A 13,936-nucleotide genomic window follows, 5' to 3' on the forward strand; every position below is an offset into this window, starting at 1 on the left:
TTATGTGTGGAATCTAAACAATATAAATGAACAAAATAGAAACAGACTCAAAGATAGAACAGTCTGATGGTTACCAGAGGGGACAGGATTTGGGGGGCTGGGTGAAAAAGGTGAAAGGAATTAAGAAGTACACATTGGTAGTTACAGAATAGTCACATGGATGTAAATTACAGCATAGGGAATATAGTCAATCATATTATGATAAAAATGTTTGGTACCAGGTGGGTACTTGAAATATCAGGGGAACCACTTTGTAAAGTATACAATTGTCTAAGCACAATGCTATACACCTGAAACTAATACAAAATAATAGTGACTGTAAAGTGTAACTGAAAAATTTAAAAAAATAAAAGCAACAAATATTTAAAATCCACAGGCAAAGTGAAATCTCCTCACCCTGTATAGGACAGATGAGGCAGCCCAGGCCACCAGAAGTGCCATTGAACCAGCACCTCCCTTCCTTGAGTCCAAGAGAGAGCCCCCAAGAAACTCAGAAGAAGAAATGAGGAAAATAAAGAGGAAACAGAGAGAGAAATGAAAAAAGAGAAGAAAGATGAAGAAAAGGAGGAGAAGGATAAATAATTCCTTTATAGGGTCCCTCCAAATAGAGGTCTATACTTCAAGGGAAACCAGAAAGAGGTTGAAGATGTTGTGTCTCCTACCTCACTCATGTAGGGAACTAGGAGAAGGAGAAGGTCAGGCTGGCAGTATTGAACAATCTTCCAGGAAGGGAAGGCCACCTCCACCATCCTCATCCCAAAAGCCAGGAGACCCAGGCACAGGCTACCTCCACCAGCAATGCCAGAGACATAAAAGAAGACACAGGGCTCGCCAGTCAGTCTGGAGGCTGCGGCTGCAGAGGAACCCTTGAAAAGCTGCAGAAATACTGTCCGTGTGCATCTCCCTAGCCATGGCCTACACCCTCCCTCAGTGGGCCAGGCCAGTCTCCAAAAATGCTTTGGGATCATCCTTTATTGCTGCCAGGAATCTCCATGTCTCTAAAACTTGTCTTCAGAAGACTGGCACTGCCGAGATGTCCTCTATTCTTGAAGAGCGTATTCTTGGAGCTGATACCTCTGTTGACCTTGAAGAGATAGGCCATGTCTTAAGTACTGGTGATGATATTGCCCAAGTACATGGACTGAGGAATGTTCAAGCAGAATAAATGCTAGAGTTTTCTCCAGGCTAAAGGGGTATGTCTCTGAACTCAGAATGCAGCAATGTTGTTGTTGTGTTTGGAAATTATAAACTAAGGAAGGAGATACTTTAATGAGAACAGGAGTGAGCCACTGTGGTGAGGAGCTGTTGGGTCATGTAGTAGTTGCCCTTGGTAATGCCATTGATGGAAAGGGTCCAATTGGTTCCAAGACCTGTAGGTAAGTTTGTCTAAAAGCCCCTGGGATCATTCCTTGAAACTCTATGCAGGAACCAATGCAGAGTGGCATTAAGGCTGCAAATAACTTGGTGCCTATTGGTCACAGTCAGTGTGAGCTGATTATTGGAGACTGGCAGACTGGCAAAACATCAATTGCTATTGACACAATCATTAACCAGAAATGTTTCAGTGATCAGTCTCATGAAAAGAAGAAGCTATACTGTATCTATGTTGCTATTGGTGAGAAGAGAGCCACTGTTGTCCAGCTGGTGAAGAGACTTACAGATGAAGATGCCATGAAGTACACCACTGTGGTTTCAGCTACTGCTTCTGAGGCTGCCCTACTTAATACCTGGCTCTTTATTCTGGCTCTTCTATGAGAGAATATTTTAGGTATAATGGCAAACATGCTTTGATCATCTATGATGACTTATCCAAAAACGTTGTTGCTTATCATCAGGTGTCTTTGCTACTGTATTGAACCCCTGGTCATGAGGCCTATCCTGGTGATGAGTTTTACCTATAAACTCATCTGCTAGAGGAAACATCCAAAACAAGTAATTCTTTTGGTGGTAGCTCCTTGACTGCTTTACCAGCCATAGAGACACAAGCTGGTGATGTGTCTGCTTACATTCCAACAAATGTAATTTCCGTCACTGATGGACAGATCCTCTTAGAAACAGAATTGTTCTAAAAAGGTCTCATCCTGCAATCAATGTTGGTTTGTCTGTGTCCTGTGTTGGATCTTCTGCCCAAACTAGGGCCATGAAGCAAGTGATAGGTACCGTGAAGCGGGAACTGGCTCAGTATTGTGAGATTGCTGCTTTTGCTCAGTTCAGTCCTGATCTTGATGTTGCCACTCAACAACTCTTGAGATGTGGTATGCATCTGACTGAGTTGCTGAAGCAAAGACAGTACTCTCTCATGGCTATTGAAGAATGGGTGGCTGTTATTTATGCTGGTGTATGGGGCTATCTTGAGAAACTGGAGCCCAGCAAGATCACAAAGTTTGAAAATGCTTTCTTATCTCATGTTGTCAGCCAATACCAAGCCCTGTTGGGCAATATCAGGGCTGATAGAAAGATATCAGAATAGTCAGGTGCAAAGCTGAAAAAGATTGTAACAAACTTCTTGGCTGGATTAGAAGCTTAAACTCCCATAAATTCATATAAAATACCAGTTTGGTTTTGTCATTGTTTCTTCTAGTAATGAGTTCCATTTGTAAAAGGATTACTCTAATATCCAGATGTACATAAATCACCTTAAAAATAAAGGTTCCATATTTCTTGGTGAAAAAAAAAAAGAAGAGGCAGGGCTTCAGGCCACTTGGCTGTCCATCTCCCCAGGCCAGAGACTAGCATCCACACCAAGAGCTAGGAAGCATAAGGAAGAACTAGGTTGGGGCGGGGCACACAAGTGGTTTATAAGCTGCAAAAAAAAAAAAAAAAATTGTACGGATCATTGCAGGATCACTGGCAGAGCTGGCACACTGGCTTTCTCTCCATGCTAAAAAGGGAACTTAATGATTCCCCCACCCCAGCCACCTGTTCCCCCTTGTCCTTCCTGAGGAATCTCCCATTATCCATTTGGCCTTCCTTCCTCAAGGACAGTTGCAAAGGATCACTTGCAGTTTCCCAAGTGAATTTAGTGGTGTAAAATGTTCCTGTTCATGTCTACACCCCCCTTCCTCAGCTCTCCACCTGCACAGGTTGACTTCTCATTCTCCTCCCTACTTCTCTTCCACGTATGTTTTCTTTACCCTGCCCACTAAGCCCGTGAGACAAAAGCAGAGTGTTTGTTTGAACTACCAGACTCTGACCATCCAACCCTGGCACACCATGTTGAGTTTTTAATCTCTTATGCTATTCCAAGGGTTTATGAGTTGGAGCACTGGCCCTGCCTAAATTTATGCCTCCAAACTGGGAATCAACTGTGTATCCTTTTTTAGATATGATAGGGAAATGGTTAGGCTATGTGGAGGGGGGTGGCAGGAAAGTATCTAATGTAAAATAGCTTCTTGTCAACTTCTCCACCCTTGTGGTAAATAATATATAATGGCCAAACCCTGAATAGATATAGAAATAGATGCAATAGAGATAAGAGAGAGAAGGAGGTAGATGTATAGATAGATAAGAGATAGAGGTAGAGAGAGATATGAAACCAATCTATCCCACCTAGATTTATTATTATATTTGGAAGAGAAATAAATCCTGATCCCTCTGAAAAAGAGATTTAGATGAAAATCTATGTATGGCCCTTAGCAAAAATCTGGCACAGAGTAAGTATTCAATAAATGTTAGTTTCTCTTATTATTCATTTTAAAGATTTCATGGTGCTTTCTTACTCTTCCATTTATTTGCTCATTTTTTTCTGTCTTATTTTGTTTATTTATTTTTAATCTATAAATCATGTTTATTCTATTACAGTTGTCTCAATTTCTCCCCCTTTACCCCCCTCCACCCATCCCACCCCCACCCCTGCTCCCACAGTCAATTCCCACTCTGTTGTCCATGTCCATGGGTCATTCATACATGTTCTTTGTCTAGCCCCTTCCTCTTCTTTCCACCATTGTCCTCTTTCCCCATCCCCTCTGGTAACTTTCAGTCTGCTCCATGTTTCCATGCCTTTATTTCTGTGGTTTATTTTGTTTGTTAGTTTATTTTGTTGAATAGAGTCCACATATACGTGAGAGCATATGGTATTTGTCTTTCATTAACTGGCTTATTTCACTTGGCTTAATATTCTCCAGTTCCTTCCATGTTGTCGCAAAAGGTAGAAGTTCAATCTCTCTCTTCTTTCTTTTCCTTTCTTAATTTCTTTTTCTTTCTTTCTTTTCTTTTTTTTCTTTTTTCTTTCTTAAATGCAGATGGATTTTATTTATTTTTTAAATGTCAAAGTTAATTATGGAATATTAAAAAAATTAATACCATTATAAAGTCTCAGCAGTCAAAACAATATGACACCTGTACAGAAATAATCAAGTAGATCAATGAAATATAGTGAGCATCCTAGAGACAGATGTATATATCTGTCTAACAATGTAATATATGATTAAGTTGATATTTCAAATCAATGGGTAAAATAAGGCTTATTCAACAAATAAGGTGCATGGACCATTATTACTTGAAATAAAACAAATATAGAGCCCTATTTCACACATTATCAAGAAATATTCAGGTGAGTTAAAAATCAACATGTAAAATCTTAGGAGTTTTAGGAGAAATTACAAACTAATGTTTTTCTTATCCTGAAGTAAAACATTCAAACCCAGAAGCTATAAAGTAAAATGTTGACAATATGACTATATTAAACATTTAAGACTGTACAGTAATATGCATATTTTTTAAAAAGTTAAAGGACAAGTAATAGAATAAGAAGGTATTTGCCACACATCTAAAAAATGGTTAATGGTTTGTGGGGTGTTTTTTTTTTGTTTGTTTGTTTTTTGTTTTTTTTAGGGAAAGAATTCTACAAACATTTAATCAAAAAATGAATACAGAATACTAAAAGTCATTTAAAGCTTTTTAAAAATAATGGAAATAGGCAAGAAATAAACAAAAACAGGTTTAGGGTCAACAAATAAAAAAGGAACAATTAAAATAACACATCATTGTCACAATCAGATTAGTACATATTAAAAAATATTGGTAATATCGAGTATTGGCATCTGTGAAAGGAACGGGGTATTCATAGGCTCTTTTTCTTCATCTTAAAGCAGTCCCTTTAGCGTATTTTGCAGTGCTGGTTTGGTGGAGGTGTAGTCTTTCAGCCTTCTTTTGTCTGGGAAATTCCTTATTTCGCCTTCCATTTTAATTGAGAGCCTTGCTAGGTAGAGCAGTCTTGGTTGCAGGCCTCTGCTTTTCATGACTTGAAATATTTCTTGCCATTCCCTTCTGGCTTGCAGTGTTTCTGTTGAGAAGTCAGCTGCTAGCTGTATTGGGGCTCCCTTATATGTTACTACCTCCTTCTCCCTTGTTTGCTTTAGGGTTCTCTGTCTTTGATAGTTGACATTTTAATGATGATGTGTCTTGGAGTGGACCTCCTTGAGTCCCTCTTGAATGAGACCCTCTATGCTTCCTGGACTTGTGTGACTTTTTCTCTCCTCCCATTGGGGAAGTTTTCCATCATTACTTTTTCAAACAGGTTCACCATCCCTTCCTCATCCTCTTCTCCTTCTGGTATCCCTATTATATGGATATTATTACGTTTCAGGTTGTCCTGCATTTCCCTTAACACCTCTTCATTCTTTTTGAGTCTTTTTTCATTTTCTCACTCTTTCTGGAGCTTTTTTCTACCTTATCCTCCAGCTCACTGATTCAATCCTTGGATTCATCTAGCCTGCTTTTGATTCCTTCTACTATGTTCTTCAATTCAGAAATTGTATTCTTCATTTCCTCTTGTCTCTTATTGGTAGTTTCTATGTCCTTTTTCATGCTGATACAGTTTGCAGTAAGTTCCTTGGAGTTTCCGTGTAGCTTTTTGTAATTCTCTTTGAGCTCACTGAGCTCATTGAGCTTCCTTAGAACTGTTGTTTTGAATTCAATATCTGATAGTTTATGTGTCTCTATTTCATTTAGTTCTCTTTCTGGGGATTCCTCCTTTCCTTTCAAGTGGGGGGTATCTCTTTGTCTTCCCATTATTTGTGAGATGCTCCTTTTTTGCTTCTCCTTCTTAAATTGATTTGTCTTGATTTCCTGACTTGTGGTGTGAACTTCTATGGTAGGAGACAGCTGTTTTTACTTTCTGGATCTGCCTCTGATGATGTCAGATGTCGTCCCTGCCTGACGTTAGGCAGTCTTTTTGAGACTTCCAGGAATCTACTGTCTCTGGCCTTCTCTTTCAGGTGTTACTCTAGTCACTCTGCACTCAGCAGGCCACCTTAGGCAGCTCAGGGTGGGGAGGAGTCCCTCCTGGGGGCAGGGTTATTGGGTCCTCTCATGCTGCTGCCACATGGGGGAGAAGTCAGCACTGAGATCCCGTTGGCTACTCTCTCAGTTCTCTCCCCAAAGCCTCCTTCCCCAGTCTCTCTTCAGGTGTCTCTAGTCCACTGTGCCCCGACCTTTGTCCGAGACCAGAGTAAGTGGCAGTTAGATTGCACTAAAGCTGATTCTTGTGTCTCCAATGTTACAAGGCTCCTCTTTCAACTCTATTTACTCATTTTTCAAATTTTTATTAAAGTACAGTTGACATACAATATTACATTAGTTTCAGGTGTACAACATAGTGATTTGGTATTTATATACCTTGTGCTGTGATCACCATGCTAAGTCTAGCAACCATGTGTCCATGAGCATAAAAAATACCAGACACTGGGGGCAAGGGATGGGATTACAAAGAAAGATAAGAACACCTCTGAACAGTATACTCTCCAGGAGTTTACAATTAATTGTGGAGTAACAATGTGAGGAATCCTGGAAAGGCATTAAGTGCCTCAGTGGATGATACAGACTGAAAGCGTGCACTTGGTGGAACTCCGGTCAAAGATAGCTACGTGTAACTTGCGTTGACTCTTGAAGGATGACCGAGATACATGGAGGCAAGGGACATTGCAGACAGTGGCAGCAATACAGGCATGAACTTAAAACTCCAAATGAGTACAACATATTCAAAAGTCAGTGAGAAAACCAGCCTGCAAAGGGAGCATGGCAGACGGCAATGCAAAGTACAGCTATGGTCACATCAAAATTCATGCCTAATAGGAGTTTGGGTTGCATAGCTTAGCTTCTGACATGCTGAGGCCAGGAGGCAACTATATGTAGAGATGATAAACTAGGTAATAAATGTCAAGTACAGGGAAAACCTATACTAATTGGAAAATTTGCAATAATTCTTTTGATCATTAGAATATTCTAGCAAATAAAGTGTTATGTAGAAACCACTTTGGATTGCTCCCCACAGCCAACCACACTCCCCCTCCATAGCAAAACTTTTTATAAAATTTGAGCTTACCCTTTTTTAAAATTTTTATTGTATTTTTTCCATTACCATTTATATCCCCCTCCCCCACAATCACCACCCTGTTGTTCATGTCCATGTCCTTTTTCCTTTTTGCTCAATCCCTCCACCACCTAGCTCCAACCCCCCATAGCTGTCACCCTGTTCTCCATCTATGAGTTTGTCTCTGTTTTGCTTATTACTTCAGTTTGTTCATTAGATTCCCTCATAGGATTGACAGGAGCAAAGGAGAAGCATGACTTCCCTTCAGACATAAATATTCTGGTAAGGAGAAGAGTGTGAAGTCCTAATGTTCAAAGGGTTTCTGAAGTCAAACAACAGATGTATCGTAAGACTCACAACAAGCAAATTCTGAATCAGTGGATCTAGGATGGAGCACAGGATTCTTAACATTCTTAACAAGCACATTCTTAACAAATGTTTCTAGTGCACAAAGCTTAATGTTATGGGCTGAATTGTGGCCTCCCCCAAAATTCATGTTGAAGCCCGAATGCCCCAGTACCTCAGAATATAACTGTGTTTGGAGATAAGATCTTTTTTTAAAAGAGAAAAAAAATGTTATTGAAATATAAAATGCTCTTATAAAATGTCCACAGAAGACTTAATTCTTCAATAATACATAAATGTATTGGGGATACTTAATTCACCTTCTATTGTTATGATGCCATCACCTGAAATATACTGTAAATGATGAGTTATACTCTAAAACAAATGCATCACTGATTTTCAAAAATCATTGTCTTAGTAATAATTAGTTTAAGACCATATAACCACATTTATACTCTGGAATGTCCATTTACTTTCATGCAGTGTAATGGAATTTAGAATATAATTACACATGAATGGTACAGAAAACATTCACTACTAAATTACTTTATACCTTCATGACAGGTTAACAATCTTTTTTTAAAAGTGTATTTTATTGATTATGCTATTACAGTTGCCCCATTTTTTTCTCCCCTTTATTCCCCTCCACTCTGCACCCCTCTCCCACCAGTATTCCCACTCCTTACTTCATGTTCATGGGTCTTACATATCAGTTATTTGGCTTCTCCATTTCCTGTACTATTCTCAACTTCCCCGTCTACTTTGTACCTTCCATTTATGCTTCCTATTCCCTGTACCTTTGACCCTATTCTCCCCTCTCCCCTCTCCACTGATAACCCTCCTTGTGATGTCCAGTTCTGTGATTCTGTTCCTGTTCTAGTAGTTTGCTTAGCTTGTTTTTGTTTTTGTTTTAGGTTCAGTTGTTGATAGTTGTCAGTTTGTTGTCATTTTACTGTTCATACTTTTGATCTTCTTTTTCATAGGTAAGTCCCTTTAACATTTCATAGAATAAGGGCTTGGTGATGATGAACTCCCTTAACTTTACCTTATCTGGGAAGCACTTTATCTGCCTTTCCATTCTAAATGATAGTTTTGCTGGAGAGAGTAATCTCGGGTGTAGGTCCTTGCCTTTCATGACTTTGAATACTTATTTCCAGCCCCCTCTTGCCTGTAATATTTCTTTTGAGAAATCAGCTGATAGTCTGATGGGAACTCATTTGTAGGCAACTCTCTCCCTTTCTCTTGCTGCTTTTAAGATTCTCTCCTTATCTTTAACCTTGGGTAATGTAATTATGGTGTGCCATGGTGTGTGCTTCCTTGGGTCCAACTTCTCTGGGACTCACTGAGCTTCCTGAACTTTCTGGAAGTCTATTACTTTTGCCAAATTGGGGAAGTTCTCCTTTATTTGTTCAAATAAGTTTTCAATTTCTTGCTCTTCCTCTTCTCCTTCTGGCACCCCTATGATTCAGATGTTGGAATGTTTAAAGTTGTCCTGGAGGTTCCTAAGCCTCTCCTCACTTTCTTTGAACTCTTGTTTCTTCATTCTGTTCTGGTTAAATGTTTATTTCTTCCTTCTGCTCCAAATTGTTGAGTCCCAGTTTCCTTCCCTTCACTGTTGGTTCCCTGTGTATTTTTCTTTTTTTCACTTTGAATAGCCTTCACTTGTTCCTCTATTTTGCGACCATCCTCAACCATTTCTGTGAGCATCCTAATTACCAGTGTTTTGAACTGTGTGTCTGCTAGGTTGGCTATCTCTTCATCACTTAGTTCTTTTTTTGGAGTTTTGATCTGTTCTTTCATTTGAGTCCTATTTCTTTGTCTCGTCACACCTATTAAGTTGTAAGGGGTGGAGCCTTAGGTATTCGCCAGGGTGGGACAATCATGTGGCTGCATAGTAGTGCTGTATGTCAGGGAGGGAACAGAGAGGAAACAATGCCACTTTCTCATCTCTCAGTCAGGTTTCAGTCACCTCCCCTACTACCAACAAGCAAATTGGGCCCTTTTGGTGCTGATTCCCAGGTGGGTGAGTTTGTGTACATTCTAGATCCCTGTGAGTCTCTCCAACGAACTCTCCTATGAGGCTGGGAGTTTCTACTGCACCTGCAACCCCCACAGGTCTTTAGAGCCAGAGGTTTTAAGGCTTTCTCTTCCTGTGCTGGAACCCTGGGTTGCGCAGTATGAGTTGCTCCCCTGTTGTTCCTCCCAGTTTATCCACACACAAATATGGGACCACCTGGTCCACCAGCCACCGTCTCACCTGCCCAGTCCACCAGCTGCCACCTTGCCATGTGTCCTCTCTGCCCTGGCTGCCCATCTCTGCCCCTCCGACCACTCTGGATGTTTCTTCTTTAACTCCTTGGTTCTCAGACTTTCATATAGTTTGATTTTCTGGCAGTTCTGGTTGTTTTTTGTTTTTAAATTTGTTGTTGTCCTTCTTTTGGTTGTTCGAGGAGGCAAGGTGTATCTACCTACACCACCATCTTGGTCGGAAGTTTTGGTTATAATGACTGATCAACAGTCTTTCTGATCGAAAATACCAGCTTCAGGATTCTCAACGCTGGAATTTGTCTGTATGTCGTGTCTACGTGTGCATCCATGGAACAACATAAAGTATATCTTTAGTAAACAAGTGCAACATTACTATTTATTATTTTATATTTAAACATTATAGTCTGAATATTTGTAAACAAACAAAACCCCACACAAATATTCTTAATTCTTGCCCTGCCTGGTGTGGCTCAGTGGATTGAGTGCTGGCCTGTGAACCAAAGGGTCACCAGTTCAATTCCCAGTCAGGGTACGTGCCTGGGTTGTGGGCCAGGTCCCCAGTTAGGGGCACATGAGAGGCACCTACACATAGCTATTTCTCTCCCTTTCTCCCTCCCTTCCCCTCTAAAAATAAATAAGTAAATAAATAAAGTCTTCAAATACTCTTAATTCTAGGGGGAAAAAATCTGTCAACCTATAATTTTTCTAATATGCTTCACTTGAACACATGTTGAATTTTTAAAAGGTGCATATATTACCTTAGATAATAAGGTGTAAGAGTGTTTTTATATTTTATACAATTAAATGTGCATTTCTGATATTGTTTTATGTAGAATAAAGTTTAGATCAAAAAATTCTAAATCCTGGATCACCACAGTTCATTTAGAAAACACCTCTGTTATTGCTCTCACAGCAGGTTCAACAGATTAAACATGATGAAGTGTTCTAGCTCCCCCTATTTCAAGTATCAAAGAAAAATGAGGCTTAGAATCTTTGTAGGTGGCAGCTGAAAATGCAAAGCTTTAGAAAACAGTTAAATCTGTCTTGAAATAACATATAAATTGAAACAAGATTCTTAAGTATTTTTTATCTGTCTGAGGCTAATAAGTCCTGGTACTTTAAAACAATTAAACCTGAGTATTTGCTTAAAAGTGAAAAAGAACATTTACCTGTAAATATATGGTTTTGGAGAGATATAAATCTTGATGTTTAGAACATTTTCAATATCATTGACTTTAAGTATTATTTGCTTTTGAATGATATTAATATTCAACTGAGCATAAATATTTGGTCTCACAGTAGTTATAAGCAAATTACTTACCTTAGAAAGTGTTTAAATCACCAGAAAGAGAAATTACTAAAGTTGTATAAACATGTCTTTCAATTACATGAGAAATCCTGCAGTACAGAAAATATCTTGTACCCTTAAGTTTCAGAGTATGCTGATATTCTGAAATTTTAATGCCATTTAAAACACCAGATAGCAAGGTTAGCTCTTTCTTTCATGTTTTGTTGGAATTTGGGATTTTGCTATTTCTCGGTTTTAGGGTTCTTTCTGGGCCACTTTGTAGCAATTTGAGGGTTTTGAGTATCATCTTCTACTGAACCTTTTGGGAAATCTAGGAGGAGCCTCAGGCTGTGACTAGACATCCAATGGACTCTCCAAAGAAGCTTAACCCAACCTGGACCCCGGAGTTTTCTCAGATGCCCTGTGAAGAATATTCAGCTGAACCCTGGCTGGTGTGGCTCAGTGGACTGAGTGCCGGCCCACAAACCAAAGGGTTGCCAATTTGATTCCCAATCAGGACACATGCCTGTGTTGCAGGCCAGGTCCCCAGTAGTGGCATTCAAGAGGTAACTACACATAGATGTTTCTCTCCCTCTTTCTCCCTCCATTCCCCTCTCTCTAAAAATAAATAAAATATATATATTTTTTAAAAAAGAATATTCAGCTGACAAGCTGTCTCATAAGTACTAGCAAAGAATCTTGGTAACTTGACTCTCAACCCTAGTACCAAATTCCCTTTCCTTCTACTTTAAAGTTCACCCAAACAGCAGAACAGAAAAAAGATTACAGAGTCATGGACTGGGGCTGAGTCAAGGGATGCTCTACAGGAGGAGGCATGGAATGAGGACATTGGCGACTGCTTGGAAAGAAAGGATGCAAAGGATGTTACAAGTTATTAGATACCACATTCTGTCTCTGCTTCAAAAAGACACGCAAGACAGGAAACTTGAGATTGAATCAAGATCCAGAAGATTTAGGTGTAGCTTCATTACTGCCTATATCATGGAGACCCTTCTGATAATATTAGCATGAAGAATAATTATGACATGTAGTTGGTTTAGCCATAAACCTTATCCTTGCACTTTTTTTCTTGCTGGTAACTTTAAGGTTACTATGCAGCAGCTTAGGAAAGCTACTCTATGCTAGTTTAGACTGTAGACAAACATTTTGATAACCTATGACAGAAGTTCTGTGACGTCTTGCATCTGTTTGTCTACCTTGATGCCAGTAACTTATAGGGAATCTATGTAGTTTGCATCTGAATGACTTCAACACACTTCAGTTCCTTTTTCATTTTACCCAAGGAAACGCTAGTAGGTCTTGAGTGTTACCTTTGTGTTTTAGAAGCCTGATGTTGGTAAGATGAAACCCAACATCAAGAATTAGAAGCAAGTAACTTGTGCAAAAGGAATGTAAAAAACAAAAACAAACAAAAAACATTCGGTGGTTTGGCTTGAGCATGGTTAGTGCAGGGTGTATTAACTAGATTCTCTGGTTTTCAAAAAATTTGAATTGAAAATGTTTTCATGTGCTATCTCAATTTTTAGTAGCAAATAAATGTGTACACAGGGAAAGAAAACACCAGATAGCAGCAGTGGCAAACACCAACCTGGAGAATGTCAGAGAGTAAGAGATACTATCTGCACCTGGGTTGGTGGAGGAGGCGGGCCACGGCCAGCCATAACTGATTGACTCTTAAGTTTTTAGAGAGGTGGTATCTTGTGACCTTTCAAGACCAGGCAGGTTCACTCTGGATTCCAACAGATGAAAGAAAATTCACAGAGCCATGGCGATGCTTGACATACCTTTATTCAAGGGTGCAGTGATACACGCATGCCGCAAGCCGCTTGTCCCACTGGCAGTGGGTTCCAACTCCCTTACATACTAAATACACACAAAGCAGGCATGGTGCCAAGGTGTTGTATAAAGTGTGTGATTTTTAGGCAGGTGGGCCCATTCTCAAGACTATGGGAATGCTGCTTATCTTAGTTGCCCAGACACCTGGGTGAGGGAGCCTGATTGATTCCATTTACCCTAAAATCCACCCATTCAGGGTTCCTCACCATACAATCTACCCAACGGTGTCTTCCACAAAGGTCCCTTGGTAAGGAGGGCAGAGCCCTGTACCCAGCTGCCGCAGCAGCAGTGTAAGTTGCAGCAGCAAGCAACAAATAAGGCCAGCCCTAGGTACAATGGATAGTCCAATTCCTGTACAAGTCAGGCCACCCATGTGAGCCACACACCCACAGGGCCCCAGTGGGAACCTCAGCCCACCCATTATTCTGCATTTCCCAACAATGCCCAAGAGCCTGTCTTTGACACAGACCCACATGAGTTCAGCCAACCTGGCTCCATTCCTTGAAGTTTTTAATACAGGGGGGTTAGCCCAGCCAACCACATGGTCCCAGCCGTGAGTCAACCCAAAACCACCCCACAAGAGCCACTGACCAATGGCTGAGGCTCATCACACCACTGCTCCACCCCACATGTGCATAGATGTCAGTCCAGGTTGCATTTCACAAGGGAGGTGCACTGTTCCACTGGTGTTGTAACCAAGTCCAATTTGACACAGAAGCTGGAGAGATGCACCATGGGAGGCTGGCCGACGTACTCAGGGGGATCTCAGTGCAGACCCAGCATGCTGATTGGTTAGCCACTGAGACATAGGTATGTACCCAGTCCACTAAGGTGTTACTCTGCACCCTAAGGGCGAAAAGACAAAG

The 13,936-nt window shown here is 40.3% G+C and overlaps 2 pseudogenes; both read left to right on the plus strand.

Moving 5' to 3' along the window:
- Positions 1-889: 889 nt before the first annotated feature.
- Positions 890-2,527, plus strand: LOC129065413 (ATP synthase subunit alpha, mitochondrial-like; annotated as a pseudogene).
- Positions 2,528-11,578: 9,051 nt separating this feature from the next.
- LOC129065427 (developmental pluripotency-associated protein 3-like) lies at positions 11,579-12,265 on the plus strand (annotated as a pseudogene).
- The last annotated feature ends 1,671 nt before the right edge of the window (positions 12,266-13,936 follow it).

This window comes from Pteronotus mesoamericanus, unplaced genomic scaffold, assembly GCF_021234165.1.
Source record: "Pteronotus mesoamericanus isolate MK-2021 breed Mesoamerican mustached bat unplaced genomic scaffold, CSHL_Meso_final contig_178, whole genome shotgun sequence".
NCBI classification, from domain to species: Eukaryota; Metazoa; Chordata; class Mammalia; order Chiroptera; family Mormoopidae; genus Pteronotus; species Pteronotus mesoamericanus.